An 8,399-nucleotide genomic window follows, 5' to 3' on the forward strand; every position below is an offset into this window, starting at 1 on the left:
TATATTTAATTTTTATTACAAGGAATTGGTTCACATGACTGGAGGCTGAGAAATCCCAATGTCAACAGTCAACAAGCTAGAGACTCAGGAGAGCTGACGGTGTAAATTCCAGTCTGAGTCCAAGTCTGAAAGCAGGAGAGGACCAGTGTCCCAGCTTAAAGGCCATCAGGCAGGAGGAATTCCTTCTTACTCAGGAGAATCAGCCTTATTGTTCTATTTAGTCCTTCAAAGGATTGGATGAGGCCTGCCCGCATTAGGGAGGGCAATCTGCTTTATTCTACCATTTAAAATGTTAATCTCATCCAGAAAAACCCTCACAGAAACACCCAGAATAACGTTTGACCAAATATCTGGGCACTTGTGGGCAGACCGAGGCAGAATAGTGGGTGCTTGTGTGCTGATCTAGAACCCAGGAATGAGTCCTGCTCCATCACTTATAGATCGAAATCCTGGAAGTTACTGAACTTGTCCGTGTCTCGGTTTATTCATTATGAATGTGTGGTTGGCAAGAGATGGGGGTGAGAATTTCTTGAATTAATACTAAGAAGGATTGGGTTTTAAGTATTTCACATAGCTATAATTATTAAATTAACATCAAAACAGTCACATAAATATTTTCATATGCTCTTTACACAGGATGTGGTACAACTGGCCCCACATTTGAGCTTTCCTGTTTACAGCTGAGGCTCTGACCTCTGTCCCTGAGGCTTCACTCCAGTCACTTGATCCTGTGAAGTGTCACACATTTCTAGACACATCTCTAGTTGTTTTACAAGCAGCTAACCTTGTTCGTTATGGATGGGTTTTATGTGCTTAACTCTTATAGGGTGATTCTCTTTCTTTAGGTCTTAGGGGTTGCGCCATTGTTCCTATGTGCAAAGTCAGAACTGTATGAGCAGCATAAACCAGATGTCATAGCAATTCGAGAGAGGGAAAGTCATTGCTGGCTAGAATGACCAGGGTGACCTTTCTGTAGAAGCCCAGTAGCGTAATCAGAGATGATCTGACCTGGAACTGGCTGTAAGAGGAATGCCCAGGGGATGTTTTATTGAATCTGCTTTAGCCAAAAGACTCTAAGAAAGTTTAGCCTGGAGTTCCATAGCAATGAAAACTCTTTTCAGAGTTAATCATTTTTATCTATCATCCTCTTAATTCTGTAGAGTGTAACTCGTTCCCAGGGTACACTTTTTCTTGGCCCACAAGCATCTATTTCCTGTCTACCATGAAAAGGACACTTAAGTGCTAGTTTCTGCTGCTAAGTGCTTCAGTTAAAAAATGAAAAACCTCTTTTTTTAAGACTTTCTAAAAATTTATCTTCTCTAAAATCATGGGGCCTGGTTCTTCAACTTTATAGAAGAACCTAGGTCTTTGAGGATCACGTACATTAGCATATGAAAAAATATGACATACAAGTGTTGCTGTAAACAAACTAACATTGTTAAAACTTTAAAACACACTACCAATTTATTCTGGTTAAATAACTTTAATTTAAAATTAATTAACTGAATGGATTTCAAAAAGAAGAAGGAAAGTTAAGGCACAAAATTCAGTCTTTCAAGCCTGGGATATACCACTTCGTAAGTTTTATCAGCCTCCTTCAGTATCACTTTATTTCCTTATGAAATCTGGATACGGTATATACTTCACAATGTATGGGGTAGTTATAAGGAATAAAAAATACAGTATAGAAAGGACACACCTAATAGTGGGAAACAGAGTAAGTGCATTTAAAAGTTTCACCTATTTGCAAAACTCTTTATGCGGTAGTTATAAGGTCTAGTATTATACTATATATGTAAAAAAGTTATGGAAAATTACTATAGCTTTGGATAATTTACTATCTAAGTGAAATAGTCAAGAGATGCCAGAATTCAGTTTTATGTCGGTATTCTCAAGGGAGTATGTAATCGAGACATACTGATTATTTTGCAAAATTAAGATGATAAACTGAGTGAGAAAATTTCTCAGGTTCCTCAAATCTCGAAAATTCAGAGCATTATTCACACACCTGGGTTGTATTAACAGTTTCAAACATTTGACCTTAACACAGCTTTGTCTGCATTTTGAGAAATGACCACTAGAGGGCAGGAGAACCAAACTATGAAGTCTACATGTGGTTCACCAAGACTGAAGTACTGTATTAGAAGGAGTATTCTCAACCAGTAGGTAACTATTTTTTATCATACAACTATTTTTCCTCAATTGTATTTCCAAAATAAATAAACCCATCTGTACAGAATCACAAGATGTTTCCCAAGCTCAGGAAAAGCACATTCTAAATACTAATCTACTTGATTTACAATTTGTGAATTTTCTCTGTATCTGTCTATAGATAATCAACAATAAAGTAATTATTTCCAAAATGATGTCTATAAGAAGTACGTTAGCCCTACATCTTTGATCTGCTCAAAGAAATATAAAAATACCTTTTCTCACACTGCTTCACCTTATGAACTATTTTTTCAAAATTAAAAAAAATTATGTATATTGTAAAAATAATCTCACAACATCCAAAATGTTTTCGATTATTTCTTCCTCATTGCTCCATTCCACAGGTAACACTGCTAAGTTTCTCATATACTCTAAAAATGTTCTTTGCACACCAAGCATGTAGAAGGATAGGCAGGAGAGGTGTGTATCTACCCACACTTGTGCTTGCGTGGGGATGCCCAGAGGAAACAGCTCCACATGGGAGGAGTGGGCAGGGGTCCCCTTGATCTTAGGGGCTCTCATTCCCAAAGCGAACCCCACGGGAGGGTTGAGCCCTGGCCTAGGAGTACGGAACCCTGTGTTCTCCTCTGGACTCCACCCACTTCCTGGGACCCGGGCCAGTGCCTGCCTCTCCTAGCCTCAGTTTCCCACTCATCCCATGAGGGGGTGGACACAGAACTGCGTGAATGTGACCCAGGCTTCCCCTCTGTGGGTGGGTGTGGTGGGGCCGCTCAGGGACACACGGGCCTCCCTCCCACCTGTGGAGCCCACTCGGGGCAGCGGGCCTCAGGTCCATAGACAGACAGCGGGTGCAACACACCAATGGCTCCCAGCTGGCCAGTACTGTGTGTTCCCACCAGCCGCTGCCCTGGGACCTCCAGCCAGGAGGGCCAGAGACTGGGGACATGAGAGTCACGGAACACCCCCACCCCACTGTCCTGGTCCTCAGACTCCACCCCAAGGGCCAGCTCGCTGGATAGCTGGGTCACGGGTCCTGGAGAGGGCAGTGGATTCTGTGCCCGGGCAGGGAACAGGTCAGGCCACCCCTTCCCCCGCCTCCTCTACACCCTATCTTCCTGTCTTCTCTGGCAGGACCCTGGAACACAGGGTCCAGCCTGTCCCTGGCTGCCCTGGCTGGTATAAGGGGGCCTGGAGGAAGCCCCGGGAGGAGGTGGCCCCGCAATGATGACAGAGGAAGGGTTGGGGATAGTTACTGTTATTAGGGAGCCCCTCCTGGGCACTCAGTGAGTTAACTTCCTTGTATAGATGAGCAGTGGCACCAGTGCTCAAGGTCACTCAGCTGAGTGACCAAGCCTGCCCCATCTGAGGTTCTGAGAAGTCACGACATAAGCTTACTTGTCACAGAGCTGTGATGTGGCCCCAGGTGAGTCTGACCCCAAAGGCTGTGCTGTGCACAGGTGCCCGAGGAGGTGGCCCCTGAGCCCAGCCGTGGAGGTGAGTCCATCGAGGATGGGGGGCTATGGAGAGGGGCGCTGGAGGCTGGGGGCTGTGAGGGAGCAAGGGCTTGGTGGGGTGCCTGGGGGAGGAAGGGTCTAGGGAGGCTGGAGTGGGGGTGAGGGGTGAGGGCCTCTGGACCAGATCACAGAGGGCTCAATGCCGGGCAGGGAGTCAGGGGCCACTGCAAGTTGGGGGTGGGTGGGAGACAAGGGGACGAAGGGGACAAGCCACCTGTCCACATCACCAGGGCACTCTTGTTCATGTTGCTGTTGGCCTCCTCCAGGCTGAGGATGAAGCAGCGTGGCCCACCTGCTGGATGCAGAACAGCGAGAAGCTGTGGTTGCAGAGCCCAGAGACGGTGCTTGTGACTGTGACAGTCACGGGCGTGGTGGACGCTGAAGAGGAGGAGACGCTGCTGTAGGCCAAACTGATGCTGTAGATCTGGGGGAACCGCGAGGAGGTGGCTGCTCAGAACAGTGGAGGATGGCAGGGTCAGCAGAGGCCCTGGACTCTGCAGGGCACCCCGTGCCAGGGAGCAGATTTGGGGGCTTCTAGAAACTGGGGCTTCTTGGCTCATTTTGTGGGTGCAGATTGGGAAGGAAAGGGCTGTGGAAGTGCTGCCAAGGAGAAGGGGCGGGCACTGAGCTGCCTTTCTTGGCCGTCAGAGGACTCCAGGACAAAGCTCGTGGTGACCTCCTCCACTCCAGAGCTGGCGGAGCCGACTGAGTGCACGCTGAACACATCAGCGACATGCCTGCTGCTGAGGTGGCGGACACACCTGAGTGTGAGGACCAGGAGTGGAAGCTGCCGCCAGTCCTGGGCTCCATATTGGTGCCCTTGTGGCTGGGTGGCGAGACGTGCCCGTGGGCACTGGTGGCTGTGACCAGCACTCTGGAAGGTGTGAGAGACGTGTGCAGAGGGCATTGCCCTGAGGTGGGCAGGATGCTATGCCAGTGCTCCTTGGCAAGTGTCAGCTAGTCTTCTGGTTCCCAAAGAGCAGAAGACACCTAAGGCCGTGAGTGGACAAAGGGAGGCCAGGCCCACCTGTGGAAGGGCAGGCATCATGGCTGGCAGCAGGAGAGTTGCCGAGTAAATCTGGACTCTGGAGGTGGCCTGGGACACTGAAGTCTGTAAGTGCTTAGCTGCCTGACTAGCCAGACACTGAGGGTTGCAGCCTTGTGCTGGCCAGCGGTAGGGACCAAGTAGTAAGTGTCCTTGTCTATCTCGAGTCCCGTCTGCTTCATGTGAGGGAAGGTTGAGCTGGCTCCATGCCTGACCTTCGCCCTTTTGGTGCAAGTCTGCTTCTTCAGGACATAGTCACAGTGGGCGGTGGGGTTCATGGCATAGCACAGGTTGGCTTTGTTAGGAGTCTGCAGCTCTGGTGGGAGGGAGACAGAGGAAGGGTCACCTGTGCTCAGGAGAGGGCTGCAGGCCAGGGAGAAGGATATGCATAGCAACAGAAAGAAGATTAGTGGTGGTCAGGGGTGAGGGGTATGTGGATTGGGACCCTTCCTGGTGCCAGTGTTTCCCACTCTGCACCCACAGAAAGAGCCAAGTATCCCTGGCTCCTGAACAGAGCTTCTGGAATCCCCCAGAGCCAGAAGCAGGTCTAGGGTGCCTGGCAGAGTCCAGGCATCTACTTTAATGTGTACAGGATTTCTGTTTGGCGTGATAAAAACATTCTATAAATAGACAGTGGTGATGGTTGCACAGCATATTGAATTTACTTAATGCCACTGAATTGAAAAATTTAAAATGAATAAAAGATAAATTTTCACTGTGTGTAAATTTTAAAACATAAGCTCTTATAAACCATGAAGTATATGAAATAGAAAAGGAAAATTTGAAACAAAAGTTGTCATCACAAGGGAGGGAAGGCCAGCTCCAGCACTGGAGCCAGCGCTACGGCTGATGCTAGAGGTGCAGCTGGCTTTGGGTGTGGAACTGGCATGGGGTCTGGTGCCAGTGCTGGAGTGGGCTCCATCTCCAGCAGTTCTGCCAACGCTAGATCTAGAACTGGCCACAGTCCTGTGGCTGACTCTGATTCTGGTTGCGGTTCCAGACTTGGTGAGAGAACTGATGATGGATATTGCTTTAGGTCTGGATCTAGAACCCGAGCTGGCTGTCACTCTCGAGCTGGTCCAAGTGTTCAAGCTGGAGGTGTCTCTGATTCCGTGGCTGGTCCTAGATCTAGCTCCACCCGTGTACCAGGGCTGTCTCTAGCTCCACGGCTGTGTAAGGTCTTGAGCTAGAGGTGGCTGTAGCTTTGTAGCTGCCACTCGCTGGCTGTGGGTTAGATGTTGTCCCACCTGTTAGGCTGTGAGCTCTGAGGGCCAGGAAGGTGTCTGGGCTTCTCATTTATACACCGGGTGCCTGCACACTACAGGGAGCAGGACACACGTGCTGTATACATGAATTGACCCTTTGTGTCTCAGGTTTTACATCTGTAAAAGAACAGCAGCTACCTCATAGGACTGTGGGAGGATTACACTGATGCGATACACTGTAAGTGCCTGCTCTGTGCGAGCCACCATTTTGGAGGCTTGGGAATACAGCAGAGAAAAGGCACAGCCGTGCTTGCATGGAGCTGACTGGAGCAGGGCTTAAATGAGGGAATGTGGATCACAGACGAGGGGTCCAAGCGCAGTTGGGAGCAGCTGCCAGGATCAGCAGGTCATACACATGTCTTTGTCCAGCAGCTCAAGACCAACTTGGGTGGGGCTGGAGGGGATGTGGGCTCCTTGGTCTGAATGTGCATGCTACACGTGATCCCCATGTGACCATTCCCTTCACAGGTCCTCAGTTTTGTCATCTTTAAAATGGGCATGTGAGGAAACCCACTCCTAGGTTCCTCCATGAAGTTTATCTTGAACCTACAAGATAGAAAAAGAACTCCCTGTGACGTCTTCCCACTGGTAACCCCAGAGAACTGGCATTTGAGTTCACCAGGGGAACCAGGCAATATCTTCCAGGAGACTGGCTAGAGTCCCCCCTTTGGTCAGTGTCCATGCTGAAACCGGATCCCTGGGCTTTAACTCCCAGTGGCCACAGTGACCCTGGCATTGGTGGCACACTAGTCAAGCCATGTCTCCAGGTGCTCTAAAAAGCCAGCTTCAAGTGGGAGGAACAGAACAGCGAGGGTCAGCGCTGGGAGCAACCAGGACCAGGGAGGGAGCTTTGCAAATCAGTAGATAAAGAGCTCCCTTTCTTCACGTACTTTTCCTGTCTTTTCTTACCTACACTGTATTTCATCTCGTGGATGGTCATCATTCATTTAACCAGATCGCTAAGGAAGGAAATTGGGTTGTATCCTATCTTTTGCTCCTATGACAAAAGCTGCACTGAATAACTATGTACATATGTCTAGGGTAGAGGTGTTTCCATGGTATAAATTCCCTGAACGGGGATTGTTGAATCAAAGGGTAAATACATTTGTAATTTTGATAGATATGGTCAAAGTGCCTCCATTGGAAGGCAACTTGCATTCCCATCAACAAAGAATAAAGTTCCTTTTCTACACAGCTTCACAGTATACTTTCAGTCTTTTGGATTTAGTAATTTTGTCATATCATGACTGAGACTGAGCATATTTCATGTGTTTAAAGCTACTTTTGTGAAGTGTATGATAATGTCTTTTGCCCATTTTTATATTGTGTGGCTTCTCTTTTTCCTATCAGTTTCTAGGATCTCTTTATCTATAGGGGTTGTTAGGCCCTTTGCCTGAGATATAAGTTGCAAATATTTGTTCCTAGCTTATATTTCTTCCTTTTTAAGTTAGGATGTGTTTTCCCCTGGTATAATCTTAAAATGCCACTTCTCCCCAGTTTGATTTATTGTTTTGATACAATCCCTATAAAATGCCTCAGCAGGTATCTCTTTGTGGAAACTGATGAGCTAATTTCAAAATTTATGGAGAAATACAAAGGGCTAAGAATAGTCAGAACAATCCCAAAGAACAAAGTTGGAGGACATACAACACCAGACATTTTATTAAGCTGCAGTAAACAAGGCAGTGAGGTAGTGGCGCCAGGATAGACACACATTCACAGGGAGGAAACTGAGGCTCTAATGGTAACACCTCTCTGAGGTCACTGGGTCTGTCTGTGCCCCTAACCAGTGGGTGGCACTGCCCTCACACCTGGTAGCTGTTGCTCACCGCCTTCTGCTCTCACCTGCTCCTATTACAATCAGGGGCTTCTTTCTTCTTCCTCCAGGGAGAACCTGGTGAGTTCCCCCCTTGAGGACAGATATTCTCTGCTTGGCAGGCTCCATGTCTGGGCAGACATACCGCTGACCATGGTTTCACCCAACAGCCTCAGACCAAGTGGAACCCACCTGACCCTACTTTGAGGGGGAAATGTGGCTCTCTCCCTCCTCCCAACTAAGCAAAGCCCCCTCCCACATAGAAGCTGAATGTGCTGGATATGTGGGCTGGGGGCTGGCGCAGGGGTGGGGCAGGAGTCACTCCTGGTTCCAGCACTTTTTCCATCTCCAAAGCCCCAGCCTCATGCTCTGACCTTCCAGTAGCTTCGCTGAGCCACCTCTGTGTTTTGTAAAGACCTCCTCTGCTCACACAAGCTCAGGTGGGTCCTGCTGTTGCAACTGAGAGTTTCACCTGGATGGAGCATGTTCAAGGTCATCCCTATGACTCGCTGAGCTGCCCTAGATGTGCTTTCCTGACTGAGGGGAAGGGGCTCCGTTCCTGGAGGGAGAGGGAGCAGACAGGAGCA

General features: G+C 48.4%; 1 long non-coding RNA gene across 1 annotated transcript; it reads left to right on the forward strand.

The window, feature by feature from the left end:
* The first annotated feature begins 3 nt into the window (after positions 1–3).
* On the forward strand, positions 4–5,591 carry LOC131398714 (uncharacterized). The gene is made up of 3 exons (XR_009216975.1): positions 4–2,166; positions 3,478–3,666; positions 3,953–5,591. It is a non-coding gene; the product is annotated as an uncharacterized LOC131398714 (long non-coding RNA).
* Positions 5,592–8,399: the final 2,808 nt, after the last annotated feature.

The sequence above is a fragment of the Diceros bicornis genome, chromosome 36 (assembly GCF_020826845.1).
Source record: "Diceros bicornis minor isolate mBicDic1 chromosome 36, mDicBic1.mat.cur, whole genome shotgun sequence".
Taxonomy (NCBI): domain Eukaryota; kingdom Metazoa; phylum Chordata; class Mammalia; order Perissodactyla; family Rhinocerotidae; genus Diceros; species Diceros bicornis.